This window comes from Lygodium microphyllum, chromosome 28, assembly GCF_053477565.2.
Source record: "Lygodium microphyllum isolate KBCC chromosome 28, Lygodium_microphyllum_v1.1.10, whole genome shotgun sequence".
NCBI lineage: Eukaryota > Viridiplantae > Streptophyta > Polypodiopsida > Schizaeales > Lygodiaceae > Lygodium > Lygodium microphyllum.
The window spans coordinates 47,115,569-47,142,751 of record NC_141162.1 but is presented as its reverse complement, the minus strand read 5'-3'; positions in this window follow the sequence as shown (position 1 = coordinate 47,142,751).

Below are 27,183 nucleotides of genomic sequence, written 5' to 3'. Positions count from 1 at the left end.
GTGGACCCATGGCAACTATGACTTTGACCTTCTCGGGATCTGTCGCAATCCCTACCGAACTGACCACATGGCCTAGCAAGAGCCCATAAGGTACACCAAAAACACACTTCCGTGGGTTTAGAGCGATGCAAAAATTGTCTGCAACGCTCAAATCATTTTCTTAAAATAGTTTGTTCTCATTTTATGGAAGAATATTATGTAGATGATTGGCTAAAAATTGGCCAATACTTGAGCACTATGGCGAAGAAGGAAGATTGGACTGATGAAGAGTTCAAGAGAATCAAGAGAAAGACTTATGGCTTCTTTCTCAAAGACAGCTACCTTTGGGGGCATGCGAAGAAGAAAGGAGGAGCGCCTATTTGTGTCTTAGGAGACAAGAAGACTCAAAGACAGGTCATGCAAGAATTTCATGAAAGCCTATTGGCTAGCCATAGAGGCATATGGGGCACTTTTACCAAAATAAAAGAGAAATTTTGGTGGCAAAACATGTATAAAGACATTGAGCATTTTCTTGAGTCTTGTCATGTTTGTCAAATGTACTCTATGGTTAAGCATAGAGATGGGCTTCAGCCTACCTTTCCTTTATCCATTCATTACAAATGGGTTATTGATTTAGTAACCATGCCTACAGGAATTTGGAACATGAGACATCTAGTGCTTGCTAGAGAAGATCTCACAAATCAGGTGGAAGGAAAAGCCTTGACAACAAAGACCACTCAAGCTCTTTGTAGATTTTTACTTGAAGAAGTGTTTTGTAGGTATGGCTGTGTTGCCAAAGTAATTGTTGATAGAGGAGAATTGGATGCGGATGAGGCTCGCCATTTCTTTTCTCAATTGAAAATCAAGTTATCTCTTACATCAGCCTACAATCCTGAAGGCAATGGTAAGAGTGAAAGAGGTCATCAACCGATTCTCAAAGCTTTGGCAAAGTCTTGCAGAGGGAAGATGAGAGAATGGCCTAAAATGCTTCCATTTGCATTATGGGCTGATAGAACTACCCTTAGTGTAGTGACGGGTTATATGCCGGGTTATATGCCGGCTAAACTAATGTATGGGCAGCCACCTATTACGCCTATTGAGGAGTCTATTATCACATGGAGTATCTTGCCTTGGGATGAAGGCATAAATAGAGAAGAGCTGCTGATTTTGCACATAAGGCAGCTTGAAAGAAGGCCAGAGGATGTCAAGATAGCCATTGAAAGGTCGAAGGCAGCAAGTTTGAAGAATAAGAAGAAGTTTGACAAGTGTCATCGACTCTGTCCAAGAGCTATCCAAGAGAATGATTGGGTACTTGTCTATAACAACAGCCTAGACAATTAGTATAGTGCTCATAGGAAGCTAGCCAAGCGATGGTTTGGACCATATGTGGTGAAGGTAGTACATGATAATGCTACTTACACTTTAGCTGAAATGGATGGGACCACGATCAAGATACCAATAGCCGGCAAACGTATCAAGCTCTTCAAATGAAGTCTTCTACTTATGAGCTTTATGACTTGGATGTGAGCCATCTACTTCAAGACAAGGAAGAAGAAGAAGAAGACTTAGAGAAGGAAGATGAAAATATGTCAGAAGAAGAGCCTCCTTAACCGGCAATTTCATGAAGTGGCACATGTCGAAGGATGTGCAGGTTAGGAGGGGGTGAATGTTAAAGGGTTTGCAGTTCATGGTATAAAACATGGAGTTCTTATGATTTCAGATGAACTTCATTAGGACACATAAGAGACACTTTCATACATCATTTGGTTATTATACCCCTACATTAGTCTTAGATGTAATTTAAGTTCATAAGTTCCTTTGTAACTTAGCATTTAATTTTCAGTTTGTATCATGCAAATTGATAAAAATAAAGTCTATGAGGCCCTTATACTTGGACTACAAGTGTTCTTTGATAGTTTACATGTTATGCACATTGGTTTATGAAATTCATTAGCTTTGAAGATCCAACTTTTATCAAGAGCACTCCAAATTTGACTAGGTCTACAAGTGACACAGAGTAATAGTTGCAAAGGACTAATATGACCTGTATATGATCAATATGAACTCTTTTTTGTGGAAGAAGGAGAGGAGTCTAGCATGCATTTTGCAGTGCATTTTTCGGGCCTACACACCTGTGGGAGATGGAGAGAGAGTTGAAGACTATGGTGAATGCTCCAAAGCATGCAAACACAAAGAAAACTAAAGATAAAGAGGAGATACAAACAAAGAAGGTAGGAGTCCTTTTTGCCCCATCCATTTTGTATCACTAAAATAAGTTGTATGACATTCCATGAAAGTGAAAAATAGAGTAAAAGTATTCAGCCTACTCTTATGAGCTTCTTCTTCCATTCTCTTACCATATTCATGTACCATTGAAGCCCTTCTTGTGCCCAAGTACTTGAGTGACTTTGGGGCAAGTCAAGAGGTGATTTTTGCCAATGTATGGGCTGAATAGGCTCTCCCAAAACTGTCATAAATAGGGCAACCATTAAAACTCGTTCATTTGAAGTGGTTTCTTTAAATCTTATCACTTCCTTGTGTAGACAATGCTCCCGAAACAATAGGGCATTGATTGAGATTGTAATGAGACTCGACTTTCCCATTAGTTTGTATACATTTATGAGTCAAGTTTGTGGGCTGGAAATTACTGTTTTAATGCAGGGCTGAAGTACATTTGTGGTTCTATTGATGCATTTTTATCATCCTTTGGACTCTATGTCAATTTTAATGATTTCTATCTCTCTATACCTTGTATCTTGAAGTCTCAATATATGAATCTTCATGAAATGGAGGGCATTAGAGCTTGAACTTGTTATAGGAAATGGAACAAAATGTGACATAGATCTATTCATAAACCTCATGGATATTGATGTAATCGGATCCAAGTTTATTATGGTAAACTTGTGTGACACGGCTATGTAAGATATTGGTTACTCTTTATCTCATCTACTCTCTCCATAACCCAAGAATCCATCAAACCCCAATCTTTTTCCTCTCTCCCCTTTGAATCTCTCACTCCTCTTCTGCTCTAAGCCGCGGTGGTAGACCTTCGACCCCCAACACAACAACAACGTATCAACAAAATGAACTCCACAACAGATTGTGGTATCATGGCAAAGTTTGAGCAAGAGAGCCGACGAGAAGCAATGGATCCAAACACGGTTATACATGAGATGGAGTATTTTGGGAACTTGCAAAGTATTATCATGGTGGATTACCATAGCTTCTCCATGATCCTATTTGATGTACAGTGGTTCAAAGTGGTATTTACCAAGGAGCTGGAGCAACATTTTGACGAGGTCCATCTGGATTTCTCAAAATAGATTCCGAAAAAAGATGGACAGATTTGCATGACATGTTTGTGTTGCCGGCCCATTGTGAACAGGTGCATGAACTCATGTTTTTTTTAATTTTTCTATAACATGGTACATGTCACAAAAGTTAAATCTCTCTTGTAAATGATTTTGAACATGTTATTTTCTATCTAAACCCTCGACAACCTCGATGGTGGTATATTGTACCTTCAGCTCCCGAAAGTGTGAGAGTATATGATCAAAGTGATGTTCCGAGTGTAGATAAGGACAATATGAACATAGAGGGGTCAATATTGCAAGGGGTGGAGGCCATCAAAATCTTGGATAGAGGCCATCAAAATACATGAGTCCAAGAATTCTTTGAGAACGAGGTGGACTCATTCTTTTGTGGTGACAAGTCTGACAAGTCTATCGACCTTCCAGTGTATGCAGAGTTGTGTCAGGAGATTGACATGGGACCATAGGGTACTTCATACTTGGAGTATCCACCTACTCAATTCGTTGACGAATCGCTTATAAGGATACATAAGATATGCATTTTAAGTAAGATCATTTTTTTAAGATTTATATTATCGTGCTTTGTATGATTTATACTGATTATGATAACATTAATTTTTGTATGTTCAGGTGACCTTTGTGGATTTTTAGATCACCATGATGAGTTGATGGATGAGTGATGAGGAGCTACAAGAGATCTTCACGCGTTTGTCTCCAGATCAGATGGCTCAATTCAGAGATATGGTGGATCACGAGCTATCTTGGACACCATCAAGCCATTCTGTTAGATCTACTTCGGTGCGCTGTGATGCTTCAATTTCTAGTAGACGAGGTCAATGCTCCAGACTTGGGCCAGAAGGAGGGAGTGGTTCTGGGGGATGTTGTGGAGACATGGATATTGTGAGCCCATGGTCGGCTCGGGATACAGATGCTACTCCTCACTCTCATGGCGGTTCGAGAGAGCGTGGCTCTTTTTATGGAGGTACCAACGCAGTGTCTCCATCTCGTCATTCTATTGGAGTTGCGTCACCTATGGGATTTGTCACACCTGTGGGGATGTCTACTCCAGTCACTCCAACTTTTTCTCAGTCATCTGCAGAGGTGGCACCCGTATCGGTGCTACTCCGAGAGATACTATCCCGTAGCTACACCAGATGTATAGGGGTCTCTTAAATATGCCCAGGAGCATGGTCGCAGATGGGAGAGGACACATCTTAGGCATATTCTAGAGGGGTATGGATACCTTGTACATGATAGGACAGGAGCCATCATCATGAATGATGAGGGAAGGAGGGTGATGGCTCGTATGAGAGAGTTGTGCCAACAAGTTTTTTGGCACAACGTTTTGGATCATTGGAAGAACATACCAGAGGGGAGCAAGGGCTACATAGTAGCATCCTTGCATGAGGAGTTTCCGGTACCTACCGCAACAGATAGGTTTTCCACAGGCTAGATGATGGAGTGCATGCGTGCGTACATGATGTCACACAAACGATTGGATGCACGCAAGGCACTTAAGAGTGGGGCCTCAAAGCCTAAGTGGCTAGATGTAGATGACTGGTGATGACTCAGGGAGGAGGCTATAGATTCTCTAGGACATTAGAGACAGCTACGTGAGGCGGCAAGGGCACGAATGGAGACAGGAGTGGTCCATCATCTTAGGAGTGGCGGCCAAAGGATATATCTGGAGGACTTTGTAAGTTTTTATTTTATTTTGCTTTCCTTTTTTTTTTTGCAATATCCCTTGTACTAACAATCGTGTTTCTAACATTTGTATTTTGTTTTCTTTGCAGCACTCCATTACAAACCGTGGTCCCACCGGCCTAGAGACTTGATATGAAGAGAGACATGGTCTCATTGCATTGATCGACTGATTGTATGGATGCGGAGGCCCTGTAAGTCACTCATCTTTCTTGCCCGTAGTTATTAAATTTAATTAAAATGCATTATTGTATGGTGGACTGATGTGTAGTTGTTTCTTTTTTTGCTGAGTCTGTTCGATGCTCCTTTGCGGTAGGACGAGGCTTCGGATGGCGAGGATGGTGCATAGATCGGATGTTGTATGCTCGCATAGTGAATGTCGGAAGGTCCTCAAGAACAAAAGAACTCTACTTTTTGCACAAAACTCAAGATAGAAAGCATGCACGACATGAACAAGAGACCAATTGGGTGTCATCTCCCCCTATGCCTTGTGTGAGCACTCCACAAAGCATGTATTTTATGTATTAATCATCTTCAAGCTCAAACAATAGTCCAAATTACAAAATAGCACGCTTTTGGCTTTTGAGTTTGCTTTAGCATAAAATAGAAATAAAGCTAATGGGTGGGTGCCCAAATAGTCCGGCATACCCAATACAATGTCCAAATACAAATATCATAATCGTGCGCCCATGCGCATACAAAATAATAAATAAATATCCAATGCCTTAATAAATAGGTGCGACAAAATGTAGATGCCATGCCTAAGGTATGCGCCCATCAAAATACAGGTGATAACTCGAATACACGCTATCCTCCAATGCTTTCCTCCGCCACTGCTGCTATCTCTACACATCAACTGAAGCATTCACAATCATTAGTAAAATAATACAATTAAATCAACAAAAGTGAATACCTAATAGTCTTCATCTACATAAATAAATCAACTTGTTAGAAATCAATCCTAACCTTAATTTATCACGAGTGCGCACTCTAAACTTATAAACGTTTTTTAATTTAATATGTATTTGGTGGAATCACCCGCTATGGAATCACCCATGTACACACTAAATTAATGAAATGCCCAAAAAGGATAGGCGTCCCCATCAACTTCTCGCACAAATAATCCACTTTGTGTATGAGCCCCGGTCAACAAAGTTTACGGAATCCATTGTAAAACCTCACCGAATCCACCATGGCATGGAATCCACCATGAAATATGCCTCCTGGCATCAAAAAGGCTATAGGATGATTATCTTGCATAAGTACAGCTCCTATTCCAGATCCGCTAGCATCAGTAACTACTAAAAAGAATGGTCTATTAAAATCAGATAGTTACAATACAGGAGCATGGGTTAATGCATGTTTCAATAAATCAAAAGATTTATGTTGATTATCAGACCAATGATAAATAATACCTCTCAATCCTTGTTCCACTTAGAGCTTACATAAGCCCAACCCTATTTTGCACCCCATATATTGTGTTTTATACTCATTTTTCACCTCAGTCTTGGTTGGTGCTTCACTCTTGACTCCATCTTATTGTGAGTTCTTGGTGACTTTCCTTGGGGTAACCCTTTTTTTAAAAACCTCCATCATATTTGAGTTGCTTTTCATTTGTCCTCATTACTCTTGTTTATGCTTTGCATTGTCTTATTACTGACTAAGTGTATGAGCTTGCAATATTTTAAACACACACTTTATCTTTCTCTCCCAACCTCTCTTAAGCCCCTACAACACTTTCAACATGGTATGAAAGCTTTTGGCTCTTCATTATTGGTGTGGAAAAGATTGGAGTTGTGTTACTATGTTTTGCTTCACCATTGTTTCGCTTGTGTTTTTTGATCCTTTGAACCTCTATTCTTTGAATTAGGAGTTCATGTATCGTGTTGATAACTAGTAGATGCATTAATATCTAGAACATGTATCCTAATGGAATTGCATCAAAATACTTGTATGTGTATAATGTTGAAGTTTATGCTTGGTCAGTGAAATTATCCAATCATAATTCATGTGTGGTGGCATCCTACTAACATCATGATTCATGAGTTCTTATTTTTCATTTTTTGTGAGTTTTGGGATTATTAATTTGCAAGGTTTAGTGTTTACTTTATTTTAAGTGATTGGTATTGTGTCTCCATCATCACCCCTCTACATCAAAACTAAAATATATTTTTGATGACCCTTACTATTTTCATTTAAAGTTAAAAATGAAGTCATGGATTGTGTGCAAGAAATCAAGAAAGCAATTTTTCATGTGTGGAATCTAGGTTAGAGCACCATAAACATATGAAAAATAGCCAAGAACAAGAGTTTCTGTAGTCACTTGAAGAGTGGGAGAAGAGGAACATCAAGACTGGAAGTGGTGTTTGAGGAGGGAAATTAGTACCTTCCTTGGCAATATTTGGTCATTCACCTTGAGGACTAGTTTGCTGCTTCTTTGGTGTACTTTTGTTTCACTTTCTTGCATGAAATCCAATACTAGTTTCTCAAAGTGATTTGTGAGTCTAGTCCTCAATGTGATCTATGGCTTACGACTAGATTTTGCTTTACATTGTATGGCCTTTTCATTCTCGTATAGGGTTGAGGATTATTGTATACTCTAATTTGACCTTGAGCAACTATAGTTACTTGGAATATAGTGGGCATTGTTGAGTTAACACATATGGAGAGATGTTTCTTCAATCCGTGTTTTATACTTCAAGAGTCTTATTTGTGCTCTCTCTTAGGCACATCTAGTCTAAATAGGACTTGAACATCCATGGTTCTATAAAAAATTTGACTTATTTTTATCATTACAATCTCTTTTTACTCATAACATTTATTGAGCATCAAGAGGGGGTGTTAAAAGTATGTATATTGCTCTATAAATTATTATTAGAGGGGATGTTAGAGTATGTATATTGCTCTATAAATTATTGAGCATCAAGAGGGTCCTTTGCAAGGGGTCCACCTATAAGAAATCATCTAGATATTATGAATTCAAAGAATATTAAGAAATACCCTTTCATTCCGTACTATAAGGCCTTAAAATGACCGCTTTTACTTTTTTAGGCTTACATTTTCTTTTTTAAATTGTAATTTACAAACCCTTTTGTAAATGTAATCTGATAAATTTTACTAAATATAATACCCTTCATTTGAACTTATCCGATATCTTGCATGCTCTATAAGGTGGATCCCCTAGGGGCTCCTCTTACATATTTTTTTCTTGATATTTATCCCAATTTTAGCGTAGATATAAGGCCAACTCTATTTTGTACCCCACACACTATGTACTACACTCATTGGTCACTTACTCTTGGTTGATGCTTCACTCTTGGTCCATCTTGTTGTGTTTATTCTTGATAGCTTTTTTGGAGTAACCCTTTGTAACATTCCCAATTTCTAAGCACGCATTCTTCACATAAACCTCCTCTTAATAGGAGGTCATGAGAATAATAAATTAAAAATTATGGCATTTTTATTATTATTCCCCTTTTTCCCCCAGTCGACTGTCGGGCTGGAGGAGAGGGGAATAGCAAGAGTGAATAAGCTCCATGCTAGAGCTTAGAGGGGGGAGAATGCCATGCAAAATGGCGCGTGGAGGGAGGGAGGTACCTCTCCCTCTGGCTATAAAAGCCAGGGCTATGGTAAGCATGAAAGGAGCGGAGCGTAACGCTACCCACACCAAGGAAGGAAGAGACCGAGAGGGATCATGCTACAGTGAGGAATGTGAGGGAGGGTGTAAGGCTGGCCGTGTGGGAGAAGGAAGAGCTTCTGCTTCAACCGGTCGCTATCGTGGAGGAGAAGAGCTCGCGAGGCTGCCGTAGGATGCCACCAACTCGCCCCCATCTGGCAGTCATCACGCTGACAGAGGAAATCGCCTTCCCTCTTCCACCTGGGGCTTCCACGATTTTTCCAGAAGCTTTAGAAGCTTCTAAAGCCTCCTTGGAAGCCCCCTTTCCTATGGGTCTTTATGAGGCCTTTTCAAAGTGGGTTTGATAAACCCCCCCTCCCCGCGATTTAAACCCCATTCCCGTGGGTTTTTCCCTCTCTGCAAAAATCCTTCTTTAAGGTCTTTTACACCCTTTTCCCCCCTTTTCCAATCCACTAAAGTCCATTTAGTACCCCCTTTCTCGTGGAGTCCTATTCGAGGCCTTTAAAAAGCCTCGTCAAGCGTTTTTTCCCCCTTGGATTGCCCACAATCTCCCAATAGCCCGAGTGCTAGAACCCTCTCGGTGGGCCTTCCCTATTGCCTCTCAAGCGGGTTCTTGTTAAATTGGGATCTTTTAAAAATCCCCTTTGCCTTCACAACCCCTTCTTCCTCAAAGTTTAAGGAGGAAACCTATAAAGCCTTCTAAAGCCAACTCTCAAAGATGGTGCAATTGGTCACAAAGGGAGTTTCACATTCGAAGAAGATCCGTCAAAATCATAAATCTGCGTCCAAGATGAAAAGGCCGCATTCGCGATGGCTCCTAAGAAAGCACAAGGCGCAACCGCAGGGGGATCGTCTCCTAACATCCATGTGGACATTTCACCACAAGTCCAGGTTTTTCTTCCTAAATTTGACTAACGTCGTAATATTTCAATTATGCATGGATCATTTGAGGAATGCGGATGCATGTTTTTTTCGATTGAAAATACTTTGGCTAATAGCTCACAGTTGAGGGATTCGATCATTAGTATTTTTTAATAAAACGAACACAATAAAGTGAGCATAAGATTTCTATGCATTTCTAGCAAGTGGTTTTTATGCGTTGCGAAGTAATGAAATTGGATTAATTAATGCCCATCTTTACAAAACGGAATTATGATAGTACACTTCGATTAAGCATGGAAGGAATAAACCGCATATCGCATTATTGAACATCTTTTCTTCGAAATGATTCTTAAAGAAAGTTGCTAGCAACCGTAGGAAATTGCTAGGGCTGCATGAAGAAGATTTAACTCTAGGTAAGTGGCCTAAAATCTCAAATCAACGGAAGGTTGTGTAAGTTCAGCATATGACAATTTCATTTGGAAATGAAAGTAGAAAAAGGCTGCATGTTTAAAACATAAAATCCTAAATCTTAGTAGCATGAATCTTGTTTGCATGTTATAGGATGATCAATTGGAATTATGCTATAACTTAACCCATGCTTTGATCTTAACCTGAAAAGTTAGGGTTTGTAAATCAACTTCTATGTAGGCAATCAATCATGTGGTTATGAAAATGGTAGCATAATTATCTTGAAGAATAGACAAGTTAAATTGGTTTAACCTAAACAACTAAAACTACGAGGTACTTTTTTAGATAGGGGTTATTTCAATGCAACATATCCCAAAGAGCTAACTAGGGTTAGCACGTTGAGGACATTACCTAATCGTTCTTATTGCTAAAGCTGAAACTCTTAAACCTAAAGACTTCGCCACATTCACGGAATGTAGGGACACTAGGACGTACTTGCGAGAGACGATCTAGGGCTTCTACCCTAAGGATCTCTCGCTAAAAAAATGAAACTCAGTTTGAACTTGAAACCTTAGGACTGACAATGTCAGCCTAATGCAATCAAGAATGGATTGTTATATCTAATGATGATTTGGTGATTATAAGACTCCACGCGATGGGTATATAGTCCCATAGTTTTGATGCGACACTTGTGCAACAAGTTGTAGAGTCACATGATCTTGTGATTTGATCACGAGGGAATGGCCAATTCCTTGGAATGAGATTTGCAGATTCTTACGCAAGTTATCTTGCAAGAGGATGAATAATCGTCCTGATATAGTACCTTTCTTGGGTAAAGTGACCAAGAATACGGGGATTTAGATATTTGCTTGGAAGCAAAGGACCAATCAGTAAATTGAAATAACATATTTACTGCTAATAGCACTTAAGGTATTGGTTAAATCGGGTTAATAGGGTATGGCCCTAACCCAAGGATATAAGGGTTAAGAGAAAAACCCTTGGGGATCTTGCCAAGTTGCAATTGATCTGGGATCGAGTGCTGGATACATTTGGAAAGAAGGATTCGTTCCTTAGTAGTTGGCAAAAAATAACGACCAATGGAAATGATTGTGCTTGTAACAGTTTTAAGAGCATTTTTTTACTTTGTTTGCTCAAAGAATTAAAGGATGAAAATATATCTAATGCTTCAGGTTGAAGGCTTGAAGGGAGAGGTGGCTTCAGTTACCCGCGACTGCCTACCTTACCCTAACTAAGGGGGTTGTTAACCGTGCTGGTAAGGTGGACCGAACCCGCTGCAAGAGGTCTCTCCATTGAGCGCTACTTGGAGCAGGAGGATGCTTGGGTGCCAGAGGGGTCTCTGGCCGTAAATCCCTCGCCTTCCAAGCCCTGCACAAGAGGCCAACATGACTCGGGATTGGATCTTGAGGCCCGCATACTAGGAATTTTGGATTAGTAATCCCTGTGGATTGATGGATAGCCTTCGAGCGGATTATGGATAAGCCTACGGGCTGGACTTTATGTATTTCTAAGATAAATATGATAACATGTTGAAAAGGAACTTGTTTGACATTGTTTTTCTATGTCAAGTGCTATGATTACGTAAAGGAACTGGTGCCTAACAGACTAATTAAAAAAGTTGTTTGATGCTTGCCCAACTAAATATGGTATGTAATTAGACAACTAAATCAACCGAGGAAAGTGCAATGAATGTGGCCATGGGTCCCGTCCTATGGATGGGTGGTCCGAGTTGGCCGAGAACTTTTCTCAAATCAGGACAAACAACAGGAAGATCGTTTCAAAGGATGCGAACAACAAGGGCGCTAATCTAGAATCTAAGTTATAATAATCCCGATTTACGCTATTTTAGGGGAACGAAATGGGACTATGCCTTATGGCAGAGAGGTTGAGCCTTGCATCCCTTTGGTTTCCCATTCTCCTTGAACCACGTGCAGCATGAATCCGCTTCGAACGTGGCGTTTCTACGTAAAGTAGTTCTCTCGGGTTTGACCCTACTTGCCATTTAGAAAATGACCAGTAGGAAAAACCCTGATTCAGGTCGTCCTAAGTGGGAACGGCCAGAATACTTTCGCTACGTGGTAGACGTGGAAAGTCCTAGATCGCAAACCCCGTAACATTCCATGGGAGTGCCGAGCAAAGCTTTCTAGACATCCTTTCTGATGGACTGCTAAGATGTGTCCTAAAGACAACAGGTGGACACATTACAGTTGGTATCAGATCAAACCAACAAAGGATTTGTTTTTATGAAATCTTAATTAATGTTTTTACACGTTACAGTTGGTGGATGCTGTCTTGTAGAATTATGAAGCATGGAACAAGTTCTTAGTGTTCCGAGTCATGTTTATGAGTGCGATGCATTCCCCGGATTATCGACAAAGGGTTGAGATGATGAACATCCTAGTGCGTATCTATAATCCATCGCCTTTGTATATGGAACGAAGATGGACGGGCACCTTAGGAATCTACTATATAGCTGCCCACCGATTTGCTTACCTCCAAACCAACCTCAAGAGGATCAAGTGGTTGGAAGACCTGAAGATCATGAAGCTTTCATTTTTGTGGAGGCTCACGTAAACTCAACTTTACATATTCGAGGTTGGAGGGTTGAATTGAACTCATATGTATATGAGGAAATGACCCATGTAATCCCCCCCGATAGGATTAAAGTGTTAGGGCGCCATGAGAAGAATGGGTTTCAAAGGAAAGGATACCCTAATCTTCCAATGACTTACCGATTCCTAAAGATCCATGACCCGAAACCATACTACTATCCAGTTCCTGTAGCTAAATGTAATACAACATTATTCTTCCCAAACTAAATGTAAACAGTTGATCTATCATCTCTGGAAATGTTCTATTTCAAAAGGGCTATGCCCATATAAATACAATAAGACTTCTTTTTATCAATGTCTATTTGGTCATGAGAATTGATAAGAAGTTAAGTGGTTAGAATGCTTGGTTGATAGCTCAAATAGAGATGAAATATAAATCATAATGATTAACAAGTAATAACGTTAAGAAACCTTTATCCAGGCACAACCCCAGGTACAGATTCCTAGTTTGCCTCCTACATCAAGTACTGCTATAATCCAGGAGAAGAAGTTTCTTCTCAAGCAAACTAAGCCGCCTGAATTTGACGGGAGAGGCAAGTTTGTCCAAGCAGATGATGAAATTTGGATTGAATCCATGGAGGATTACATTGAAGCAGTTGGTACTGCACCCGCCAACCAGGCTATTCTCGCCAAGCTAAAGCGCACCGACGAAGCCAGGCTTTGGTGGAAGCAATGGTGCAGAGATCAAGGGATTTCAGAAGGATCCACTACCTGGGAGAAGCTGAAGAAAGCGGTGCAGGGAAGATACTTACCAACTGCGTATCACACGCATAAAATGAATGAGTTCTACGAGCTAAAATAGCTAGGAATCACTCTTGACGCATACTATTCTAAATTCATCTCACTTCTTAAGTATGCACCACGGATGGACATGACACAACAGGTGTCAAAATTTCTACTGGTTTAAATCCACAAGTGAATACTCGTCTCGAATCTATGCACCCATCAGATCTTCAAGACGCACTCATTCGAGCTTCCCCTATAGTTTAGGCTGTGCAGGCTAGACCAAGAGGTAACAAAACCTAGTCTTATAATGACCCAAATAGAGGAGCATTTAGGCCTCAAATGAAGAGAGTTGAAGGACAGAATCAGGGACAAAGAAAGAAAGTAAGGACTAATAATGTCAACAACTTTGTTCCTACTCAAAGCAATGGCCAGAACTTCCATTGTTTCCACTATAACAAGCCCGGTCATTTCAAGAGGCAATGTCCCAAGCTTGGAGGAGGACATCGCCAAGCACCTTTCCAAGGAACTAGCCATGGTCACGGAGCCCCTACGCGAGGCAGAGGAAAAACCGCCTGCATTGCCAATAGACAAATGTGCGAAGAAGAAGAAGATCCGACCATGTAAGTAGAGTTTGAAAGGGCGACATTCCATGCCGCTCTTCACAACAAAGGGCCGAATCGCCAGTTCTCGGTGATTTAGACACCGTCGGAATATCAAGGTAAAGGTTTCAAAACCTTGATTGATTGTGGCAGTACACATTCCTTTATCTCACCAGCTTGTGCAAAAAGATTAGGAATAGCCACAATAGAAGCACCTATCTTGCTTGTGGAATTGGCAAATGGTCGTGAGGTCACTTGTACCAGGCAAAATGCTAAGGTGGAAAGGCGACTTCGGTCAAATTCAGAGTCATTAATTTAGGCATCCATGAGTGTCTACTCAGAATGGCTTTTCTTAAACCTAATGACGCCCACATTCATTGTGGAAAGGGTCAAATTTCCTTTCGGAACTCTGATGGGGATTTAGTCTCAACTCAAGGTGAGGTTGGAGTGCCAAAAATTCAATTGGAAAAGGCATCTCGGATTATAAAGGGAGTCAGAAAGGGACTACATGTCTACTTGATTAAGTTGAACAAGTTAGATCAGAAGCAAGAGTCTAGTGAAGGACCTTCATGGCTAAAGGAATATGCGAACATATTTTCTGAAGAGTTGACAGAACTCCCGCCTCAAAGAGAAGTGGATCATGAGATCAAGCCAGTACTAGGAGCTACGCCAATTGCAAAGAGACCTTATAGAATGTCCATACCGGAAGCGATTGAACTGAAGGAACAACTCAAGCAACTGCTAAATCAGGGCTACATCCGTCCTAGTAGTTCACCATGGGGAGCTCCAGTACTGTTCAAGAAAAGGAAAGATGGAACGCTTCGACTGTGTATTGATTACAGAGGGTTGAATCAATCAACTGTCAAGAATAAGTACCCTATTCCTAGAATAGATGAACTTCTTGATCGTCTTCAGGGTGCGAAGATATTCTCCGAAATTGATCTCAGGTCTTGTTACTATTACAAAATAATCAAATAAGAAGATATCCCAAAGACGGGCTTCAACACAAGATATGGATACTTTGAGTTTCTAGTTATGTCATTCGGGCTTACGAATGCACCTGCCACCTTCAATAGGTTAATGCAGGATATTTTTTGGCCATATCTTGATGACTTCGTACTCGTCTTCTTTGACGACACTTTAGTCTATTCCAAACAGGATGAAGATCATGAACCCCAACTTCGGATTGTCCTTGAGACAATGAGGTCACACAAGCTGTATGCTAAGATGAAGAAATGTGCATTCTTCAAGTGTCAGATTGAATATCTAGGATTCATCGTATCAGCGGAAGGAATCTCAAATGACCCAACCAACGTTAGAGATGTGCTCGAATGGCCAATACCAAAAACTATCAAAGAAATACGTAGTTTTCTTGGATTGACAGGATGGTATAGGGTCTTCATAAAACACTATGCTTTGATTGCAGCACCTTTGACGGACTTATTGAAGAAGCAAACATCCATTGCATGGTCAACTACCGAACAATCTAGCTTTGATAGATTGAAGCAAAGTTTGGTATTAGCACCTATCCTAGAACTTCCAGACCTTAGTAAGGAGTTGGAGGTAGTAACTGATGCTAGCGCACTTGCCTTAGGATGTGTCCTCATGCAGGAAGGTCATCCTGTAGCATACTCTTCAAGGAAACTAAAGAGTCGTGAGAAGAATTATGCTACCCATGATCTAGAATTGTTAGCTGTCATCCATGCTCTAAAGCTTTGGAGACACTAGCTGTTGGGTAACAAAATTACTCTAGTGACAGATCATAAGAGTCTCAAGTGGATCTTTACCCAAAACGAACTCAACATGAGGCAACGTCGGTGGATTGAAGTGCTGGAGGAGTATGATTTTGAAATCAAATACCGACTAGGAAAAAAGAATGTAGTTGCCAATGCACTCAGTCGCAAGGCATTCCTTAATTCTCTAATCTTGCAAAATCCATCAACAGCTAGATCTCTAGCTACAAAGGTGTCCATGCCAAATAACCCAATACTTGAGTTAGCTAGAGAGGAAGCATGCCATGATCTAGCCTATCAAAATATGCTAAGGGAGATCTCTATCAAGGATCAATACCAAAAGCTGTAGGCTAAGTATCATGAATTCTCTATCAAGAGTGGACTTGTCTACTATAGATCAAGGCTATGTATACCGGGAAGCCACTCACTTAAGCGAAAGATATTGTGGGAAGCTCATGATTCCCCTTTCTCAGGACATCCTGGCTATGCCAAGACTCTCAATGCAATTAGGAAGAGCTACTATTGGGAGAGGCTTAAAGGTGACGTTCTTAAATATGTCACTGAATGTTTGTCTTGTCAACGTATCAAAGTTGAACATGTCAAGATGCCAAGGAAGTTACAACCACTTGACATTCCCCAAATGAAATGGGAATTCATCAGTATGGACTTTGTTGTTGGCCTACCCCAAGTTCACGGAGGATACAGCTCCATCATGGTTGTGGTTCACATGTTGACTAAAGTTGCACACCTTATTCCAGTAAAGACAAACTATAAAGCCTCAGACATTGCAAGATTGTTTATCAAGGAGATATTCAAGCTACATGGGCTACCTAGAAGAATCGTTAGTGATCGTGATTCTCTCTTCACATCACACTTCTGGAGAGCCATCTTTGAAGCCATTGGGACTCATCTCTGTTTTACAACAGCTTACCACCCCCAAATGGATGGCCAAACAGAGCAAGTCAATCAAGTCATCAAGGATATGCTTAGGGCACACTGCTGTCGTGAGCCAAAAAGGGCGATTCAATACTTGCCTTTGGTTGATTTTGCCTACAATGCTTCTTACCAACAAAGCATTCAGATGACCCCTTTCCAAGCATTGTATGGTCATGACTATCGAAGTCCCCTAAACTTCTGAGATCCAATGTTGAGGGTTGAAGCTTCAAGGTAGATGTTGGAAGAGATGGATGACCAAATAAACTGAATAAGACAGGACATCCAAGCCGTCAAGGATAGACAGAAGGCATATGTAGATTTGAAGCATCAAGATAGAATCTTCAAGAAAAGAGACATGGTCTTCATTCGCGTACGTCCAAAGAAGAGTTCTCTATCCTTAGGAGATTGCAAGAAGCTAAGTCTAAGGTATTGTGGACCATACAAGATCCTCAAGTGCCTAGATTCTAATGCTTATAGACTGCAACTCCTAGTGAACCTAAAGGTTCATAATGTATTCCACATCAGTCTATTGAAGAAGTATGTACCTAATCCTAACCATGTACTTGATGACCAACAAGTTGTAATGCCTAGTCAAGGAGTGCTTGAACTAAGGCTTGATAGGATCCTAGATGTTAGGGAGAGACAACTAGATCTAGAACCTTGAGAGAATGCACATCTCGATTCCTCCAAGGGGGAGAGAATGTGACATTCCCGATTTCTAAGCACGCGTTCTTCACATGAACCTCCTCTTAATAGGAGGTCATGAGAATAATAAATTGAAAATTATGGATTTTTTTAAACTTATTCCCCTTTTTCCCCCAGCCGACTATCAGGCTGGAGTAGAGGGGAATAGCAAGAGTGAATAAGCTCCTTGCTTGAGCTTATAGGGGGGAGAATGCCATGCAAAATGGCGCGTGGAGGGAGGGAGGTACCTCTCCCTCTAGCTATAAAAGCCAGGGCTATGGTAAGCATGAAAGGAGCAGAGTGTAACGCTGCCCACGCCAAGGAAGGAAGAGATTGAGAGGGATCATGCTGCAGTGAGGACTGTGAGTGAGGGCGTAAGGCTGGCCGTGTGGGAGAAGGAAGAGCTTCTGCTTCAGCCAGCGGTCACTACCATGGAGGAAGGGAGCTCGCGAGGCTGCCGTAGGACGCCACCAACTCGCCGCCATCAGGCGGTCATCATGTCGACTTAGGAAATCCCCTTCTCTCTCTCACGTGGGGCTTTCACGATTTTTCTTGAAGCTTTAAAAGCTTCTTAGGAAGCTTCTAAAGCCTCCTTGGAAGCCCCCTTTCATGTGGGTCTTTATAAGGCATTTTCAAAATGGGTTTGATAAACCCCCCCTCCCCGCGATTTAAACCCCATTCCCGTGGGTTTTTCCCTCTCCGCAAAAATCATTCTTTAAGGTCTTTTACACCCTTTTCCCTCCTTTTCCAATCCGCTAAAGTCCATTTAGTACCCCCTTTCTGGTGGAGTCCTATTCGAGGCCTTTAAAAAGCCTCGTCAAGCGTTTTTTCCCCCTTGGATTGCCCACAAGCTCCCAATAGCCCGAGTGCTAGAACCCTCCCGGTGGGCCTTCCCTATTGCCTCTCAAGCGGGTTCTTGTTAAATTGGGATCTTTTAAAAATCCCCTTTGCCTTCACAACCCCTTCTTCCTCGAAGTTTAAGGAGGAAACCTATAAAGCCTTCTAAAGCCGACTCTCAAAGATGGTGCAATCGGTCACAAAGGGAGTTTCACATTCGAAGAAGATCGGCCAAGATCATAAATGTGCATCTAAGACGAAAAGGCCGCATTCGCGATGGCTCCTAAGAAAGCACAAGGCGCAACCGCAGGAGGATCGTCTCCTAACATCCATGTGGACATTTCACCACAAGTCCAGGTTTTTCTTCCTAAATTTGACTAACGTCGTAATATTTCAATTATGCATGGATCATTTCAGGAATGCGAATGCATGCTTTTTTCGATTGAAAATACTTTGGCTAATAGCTCACAGTTGAGGGATTCGGTCATTAGTATTTTTCAATAACACGAACAAAATAAATTGAGCATAAGATTTCTATGCATTTCTAGCAAGTGGTGTTTATGCATTGCGAAGTAATGAAATTGGATTAATTAATGCCCATCTTTACAAAACGGAATTATGATAGTACACTTTGATTAAGCATGGAAGGAATAAACCGCATATCGCATTATTGAATATCTTTCCTTCGAAATGATTCTTAAAGAAAGTTGCTAGCAACCATAGGAAATTGCTAGGGCTGCATGAAGAAGATTTAACTCTACGCAAGTGGCCTAAAATCTCAAATCAATGGAAGGTTGTGTAAGTTCAGCATATGACAATTTCATTCGGAAATGAAAGTAGAAAAAGGCTGCATGTTTAAAACATAAAATCCTAAAGCTTAGTAGCATGAATCTTGTTTGCATGTTATAGGATGATCAATTGGAATTATGCTATAACTTAACCCATGCTTTGATCTTAACCCGAAAAGTTAGGGTTTGTAAATCAACTTATACGTAGGAAATGAATCATGTGGTTACGAAAATGGTAGCGTAATTATCTTGAAGAATAGACAAGTTAAATTGGTTTAAACCTAAACACCTAAAACCGCGAGGTACTTGTTTAGGAAGGGTTAATTCAATGCAACATATCCCAAAGAGCTAACTAGGGTTAGCACATTGAGGACATTACCTAATCGTTCTTATTGCTAAATCTGAAACTGTTAAACCTAAAGACTTGGCCAAATTGATGAAATGTAGGGACAATAGGACGTACTTGCGAGAGACGATCTAGGGCTTCTACCCTAAGGATCTCTCGCTAAAAAAATGAAACTCGGTTTGAACTTGGAACCTTAGGACCAACAATGTCGGCCTAATGCAATCAGGAATGGAATGTTATATCTAATCATGATTTGGTGATTATAAGACTCCACGCGATGGGTAAATAGTCCCATAGTTTTGATGCAACACTTGTGCAACAAGGTGCAGAGTCACATGATCTTGTGATTTGATCACAAGGGAATGGTCAATTCCTCGGAATGCAATTGGAAAATTCTTACGCAAGTTATCTTGCAAGAGGATGAATAATCGTCCTGATATAGTACCTTTCTTGGGTAAAGTGACCAAGAATACGGGGATTTAGATATTTGCTTGGAAGCAAAGGACCAATCAGTAAATTGAAATAACATATTTACTGCTAATAGCACTTAAGGTATTGGTTAAATCGGGTTAATAGGGTACGACCCTAACCCAAGGATATAAGGGTTAACAGATAAAGCCTTGGGGATCTTGCTAAGTTGCAATTGATCCGAGATCAAGTGCTGGATACATTCGGAAAGAAGGATTGACTCCTTAGCAGTTGGCAAAAAATAACGGCCAATGGAAATGATTGTGCTCAGTTTTAAGAGCACTATTTTTCTTTGTTTGCTCAAAGAATTAAAGGATGAAAATATATCTAATGCTTTAGGTTGAAGGCCTGAAGGGAGAGGTAGCTTCAGTTACCCCCGACTGCCTACTTGACCCTAACCAAGGGGGTTGTTAACCGCGCTGAGAAGGCAGACCGAACCCACCACGAGAGGTCTCTCCGTTGAGCGCTGCTTGGAGTAGGAGGAAGGTTGGGTGCCAGAGGGGGCTCTAGCTGTAAATCCCTCGCCTTCCAAGCCCTGCACAAGAGGCCAACGTGACTCGGGATTGGATCTCAAGGCCCCCATACTAGTCCATGCACAGAATCTTGGATTAGTAATCCCTGTGGATTGCTGGATAGCCTTCGGGGGGATTATGGATAAGCCTACAGGTTGGACTTTATGTATTTCTAAGATAAATATGATAACATGTTGAAAAGGAACTTGTTTGACATTGTTTTTCTATGTCAAGTGCTATGATTACGTGAAGGAACCAGTGCCTAACATACTAATTAAGGAAGTTGTTTGATGCTTGTTAGACTAAATGTGGTAGGTAATTAGACAACTAAATCAACTGAGGAAAGTGCGGTGGATGTGGCCATGGGTTCGTCCTACGGATGGGTGGTCCAGGTTGGCCGGGAACTTTTCTCAAATCACGATGGATAGCAAGAAGATCGTTTCAAAGGATGCAAACAACAAGGGCGCTAATCTAGAATCTAAGTTATAATAATCCCGATTTACGTTATTTTACGGGAACAGAATGGGACTATGCCTTAGGGCAGAGAGATCGAGCCTTGCATCCCTCTGGTTTCCCATTCTCCTTGAACCAAGTGCAGTGTGAATCCGCTTCGGATATGGCGTTTCTGCGTAAAGTAGTTCGTTCGCGTTCGACGCTAGTTGCCGTTTAGGAAACGACCAATAGGAAAAACACTGATTTAGGTTGGTCCTAAGTGGGAACGGCCAAAAAAGTTCCGCTACGTGGCAAATGCGGAAAGTCCAAGATCGCAAGCCCCGTAACATTCCATGGGAGTGCCGGGTAGATCTTTCTAGACATCCTTTCTAATGGACTGCTAAGACATGTCCTGAAGACAGCACGTGGACACGTTACAGTTGGTATCCGAGCGAACCAACAAAGGATTTGCTTTTATGAAATCTTAATAAGATGAAGTAAAGAAAATGTTGTTGTTCTTAACATTTCCTTACTTTCAATGCTGTCTTGTAGAATTATGAAGCATGGAACAAGTTCTTAGTGTTTCGAGTCTTGTTTATGACTGCGATGCATTCCTTGGATTATCGACAAAGGGTTGAGATAATGAATATCCTAGAGTGTATCTATAATCCATCGCCTTTGTATATGGAATGAAGATAGACATGCACCTCAAGAATCTACTATATAGCTGCCCACCGGTTTGCTTACCTCGAAACCAACCTCAAGAGGATCAAGTGGTTGGAAGACCTGAAGATTGTGAAGCTATTCATTTTTGTGGAGGCTCACATAAACTCAACTTTACATATTCGAGGTCGAAGGGTTGAACTGAACTCATATATATATGAGAAAGTTACCCATGTAATCCCCACTAAAGTGTTGGGGCGCCATGAGAAGAATGGGTTCCAAAGGAAAGGATACCCTAATCTTCCAATGACTTACCGATTCCTGAAGATCCATGACCCAAAACCATACTACTATCCAATTCCTATAGATAAATGTAATACATCATTATTCTCCCCAAACTAAATGTAAACAGTTGATCTATCATCTTTGGAAATGTTGTATTCAGAAAGGGCTAAGCCCATATAAATACAATAAGACTTCTTTTTATCAATGTCTGTTTATTCATGAGAATTGAAAAGAAGTTAAGTGGTTAGAATGCTTGATTGATAGTTGAAATAGAGATGAAATATAAATCGTAACGATTAACGAGTAATAATATTAAGAAACCTTTATCCCGGCACAACCCCAGGTATAGATTCCCAGTTCGCCTCGTCCATCAAGTACTACTGTAATCCGGGAGAAGAAGTTTCTTCTCAAGCAGATTAAGCTGCCTGAATTTAACAGGAGAGAAAGGTCCGTCCAAGCAGATGATGAATTTTGGATTGAATCCATGGAGGATTACTTTGAAGCAGCCAGTACTGCACCCGTCAACCACGCTATGCTCGCCAAGCTAAAGCTCACCGGCGAGCTAGGCTTTGGTGGAAGCAATGGTGCAGAAATCAAGGGGTTGGGAAGGATCCGTTACCTGTGAGAAGCTGAAGAAAGCCGTGCAGTGAAGATACTTACCACCTGCATATCGCACACAAAAAATAAATGAGTTCTACGAGTTAAAACAACTGGGACTCACTCTTGACGCATACTATTCTAAATTCGTCTCACTTCTTAAGTATGCGCCACAGATGGACATGACAAAGCAGGTGTCAAAATTTCTGCTAGTTTAAATCCACTAGTGAGTACCCATCTCGAATCTATGCGCCCATCAGATCTTCAGGACGCACTCATTCGAGCTGGCCCTATAATTCACGAGGTGCAAACTAGACCAAGAGGTAACAAAACCTGGTCTTATAATGAATCGGATAGAGGAGCATTTAGGCCTCAAATGAAGAGAGTTCAAGGACAAAATCAGGGACAAATAAAGAAAGAAAGGACTAATAATTTCAACAACTTTGTTCCTACTCAAAGCAATGGCCGGAACTTTTGTTGTTTCCACTGCAACGAGCCCAGTTATTTCAAGAGGCAATGTCCCAAGCTTGGAGGAGGACATCGCCAAGAACCTTTCCAAGGAACTGGTCCTAGTCAGGGATCTGCTACCGGAGGCAGAGGAAAAACCGCCTGCGTTGCCAATAGACAAATGTGCAAAGAAGAAGAAGATCCGACCATGGAAGTAGAGTTTTAAAGGGCGATAGTCCATGCCGCTCTTCATAAGAAAGGGCCGAATTGCTAGTTCTCGGTGATTCAGACACCGTCGGACTATCAAGGTAAAGGTTTCAAAAACTTGATTGATTGTGGCAGTACACATTCCTTTATCTCACTAGCTTGTGCAAAAAGATTAGGAATAGCCATAGCAGAAGCACCTATCTTGCTTGTGGAATTGGCAAATGGTCGTGAGGTCACTTGTACTAGGCAAACTGCTAAGGTGGAATTCTTTCTGGGAGGAAAGGTGACTTCGGTCAAATTCAGAGTCATGAATTTAGGCATCCATGAGTGTCTACTGCGAATGGATTGGCTTAAACCTAATGACGCCCACATTCATTGTGGAAAGGGCCAAATTTCCTTTCATAACTCTGAAGGGGATTTAGTCTCAACTCAAGGTGAGGTTGGAGTGCCAAAAATTCAATTGGCCAAGGAATCTCGGATTATAAAGGGAGTTAAAAAAGGGACTACCTGTCTACTTGATTAAGCTCAACAAGTTAGATCAGAAGGAGGTGTCTAGTGGAGGACCTTCATGGCTAAAGGAATACACATACGTATTTCCTAAAGAGTTGACAGAACTCCCGCCTCAAAGAGAATTGGATCATGAGATCAAGCTACTACCAGGAGCTGCGCTAATTCCAAAGAGACCTTATGAAATGTCCATACCGGAAGTGATTGAGCTGAAGGAACAACACAAGCAACTGCTAGATCAGGGCGACATCCATCTTAGCAATTCACCATGGGGAGCTCTAGTACTATTCCATAAAAAGAGAGATGGAACGCTTCGATTGTGTATTGATTACAGAGCCTAGAATAGATAAACTTCTTGATCATCTTCAGGGTGCGAAGAACTTCTCCAAAATTGATCTCAGGTCTGGTTACTATCAGATAAGAATCAAAGAAGAGGATATCCCAAAGACGGCATTCAACACAAGATATGGACACTTTGAGTTTCTACTTATGTCATTCGGGCTTACGAATGCACCTGCCACCTTCAACAGGTTAATGCAGGATATTTTTAGGCCATATCTTGATGACTTCGTACTCATATTCTTGGACGACACTTTAGTCTATTCTAAACAGGATGAAGATCATGAACCCCAACTTTGGATTGTCCTTGAGACAATGAGGTCACACAAGCTGTATGCTAAAATGAAGAAATGTGCATTCTTCAAGCATCAGATTGAATATCTGGGATTCATTGTATCAGCGCAAGGAATCTCAGTGAACCCAGCTAAGGTCAGAGATGTGCTAGAATGGTCAATACCAACAACTGTCAAAGAAATACATAGTTTTCTTGGATTGATAGGATGGTATAGAGTCTTCATCAAAAACTATGATTTGATTCGAGCACCTCTGATGGACTTACCGAAGAAGCAAACATCCATTGCATGGTCAACTATCGAACAATCTAGCTTTGATAGATTGAAGCAAGGTTTGGTATCAGCACCTATCCTAAAACTTCCAGACCTGAGTAAAGAGTTCGAGGTAGTAACCGATGGTAGCGCAATTATCTTAGGATGTGTGCTCATGCAGGAAGGTCATCCTATAGCATACTCTTCAAGGAAACTAAAGAGTCATGAGAAGAATTATGCTACCCATGATCTGGAATTGTTAGCTGTCATCCATGCTCTAAAGCTTTGGAGACACTAGCTGTTGGGTAACAAGTTTACTCTAGTGAACTGATTATAAGAGTCTCAAGTGGATCTTTATCCAGAACGAACTCAACATGACGCAACGTCAGTGGATTGAAGTGCTAGAGGAGTACGATCTTGAAATCAAATACCGACCAAGAAAAGAGAATGTAGTTGCCGATGCACTCAGTCGCAAGGCATTCCTTAATTCTCTAATCTTGCAAAATCCATCAACAGCTAGATCTCTAGCTACAAAGGTGTCCATGCTAAACAACCCAATACTTGAGTTAGCTAGAGACAAAGCATGCCATGATCCAGCCTATCAAAAGATGCTAAGGGAGATCTCTATCAAGAATCAGGACCAAAAGCTGCAGGCTAAGTATCATGAATTCTCTATCAATAGTGGACTTGTCTACTATAGAACAAGGCTATGTATACTGGCAAGCCAGTCACTTCAGTAGAAGATATTGTGGGAAGCTCATGATTCCCCTTTCTCAGGACATCCTGGCTATGCCAAGACTCTCAATGCAGTTAGGAAGAGCTACTATTTCAGAGAGGCTTAAAGGTGACATTCCTAAATATGTCACTGAATGTTTGTCTTGTCAACGTATCAAAGCCAAACATGTCAAGATGCCAAGGAAGTTACATCCACTTGACATTCCTCAAATGAAATGGGAATTCATCAGTATGGACTTTGTTGTTGGCCTACCCCAAGTTCAGGGAGGATACAACTCCATCATGGTTGTGGTTGACATGCTGACTAAGGTTGCACACCTTATTCCAGTAAAGACAAACTATAAAGCCTCAGACATTGCAAGATTGTTTATCAAGGAGATATTCAAGCTACATGGGCTACCCAAAAGAATCCTTAGTGATCGTGATTCTCTCTTCACATCACACTTCTGGAGAGCCATCTTTGAAGCCATTGGGACTCATCTCTATTTTAGCACAGCTTAACACCCCCAAACAGATGACCGAATAGAGAGAGTCAATCAAGTCATCAAGGATATGCCTAGGGCACACTGCTGTCGTGAGCCAAAAAGGTGGATTCAATACTTGCCTTTGGTTGAATTTGTCTACAATGCTACTTACCAACAAAGCATTCAGATGACCCCTTTCCAAGCATTATATGGTCATGATTGTGGAAGTCCCCTAAACTTCTCAAATCAAACCTTGAGGATTGAAGCTTCAAGGCAGATGTTGAAAGAGATGGATGACCAAATAAAGTCAATAAGACAAGACATCCAAGCCGCCAAAGATAGACAGAAGGCATACACGGATTTGAAGCGTCAAGATAGAATCTTCGAGGAAGGAGACATGGCCTTCATTTGCGTACGTCCAAAGAAGCATTCTCTATCCTTAGGAGATTGCAAGAAGCTAAGTCGATGGTATTATGGACCATACAAGATCCTCAAGTGCCTAGAACCTAATGCTTATAGATTGCAACTCCCGGTGAACCTAAAGGTTCATCCGGTGAACCTAAAGGTTCATCCGGTGAACCTAAAGGTTCATAATGTATTCCACATCAGCCTATTGAAGAAGTATGTACCTAATCCTAGCCATGTACTTGATGGCCAACAAGTTGTAATGCCTAGTCAAGGAGTCCTTGAACTAAGGCCTGATAGGATCCTTGATGTTAGGGAGAGACAACTGAGATCCAGAACCTTGAGAGAATGCCTTGTCCAGTGGAAAGATTATCCCGGGGAGGATGCCACTTGGGTAGATGAGGGCACTCTCAACCACCAATATCCCCAGTTTATCTCGAGATGAGGACATCTCGATTCCTCCAAGGGGGAGAGAATGTAACATTCCCAATTTCTAAGCACGCATTCTTCACATGAACCTCCTCTTAATAGGAGGTCATGAGAATAATAAATTGAAAATTATGGAAACTTTTTTTAATTATTTACCTTTTTCCCCCAATTGACTGTCGGGCTAGAGGAGAGGGGAATAGCAAGAGTGAATAAGCTCCTTGCTGGATCTTAGAGGGGGGAGAATGCCATGCAAAATGGTACGTGGAGGAAGGGAGTTACCTCTCCCTCTAGCTATGAAAGCCAGGGCTATGGTAAGCATGAAAGGAGCGGACCGTAACGTTGCCCACGCCAAGGAAGGAAGAGAGTGAGAGGGATCACGCTGCAGTGAGCACTGTGAGGGAGGGCATAAGGCTAGCCGTGTGGAAGAAGGAAGAGCTTTTGCTTGAGCCAGTCGCTGCCATGGAGGAGAGGAGCTTGCGAGGCTGCCGTAGGATGCCACCAACTCACCGCCATCTGGCCGTCATCATGTCGACAAAGGAAATCGCCTTCTCTCTTCCACGTGGAGCTTCCATGATTTTTCTAGAAGCTTTAGAAGCTTCTTAGGAAGCTTCTAAAGCCTCCTTGGAAGCCCCCTTTCCTGTGGGTCTTTATAAGGCATTTTCAAAATGGGTTTGATAAACCCCCCCTCCCCTAGATTTAAACCCCATTCCCGTGGGTTTTTACCTCTCCGCAAAAATCCTTCTTTAAGGTCTTTACAACCTTTTCCCCCCCTTTTCCATTCCGCTAAAGTCCATTTAGTACCCCCTTTCCCGTGGAGTCCTATCCGAGGCCTTTTAACAGCCTCGTCAAGCTCTTTTTCCCCCTTGGATTGCCCACAAGCTCCCAATAGCCCGAGTGCTAAAACCCTCCCCGTGGGCCTTCCCTATTGCCTCTCAAGCGGGTTCTTGTTAA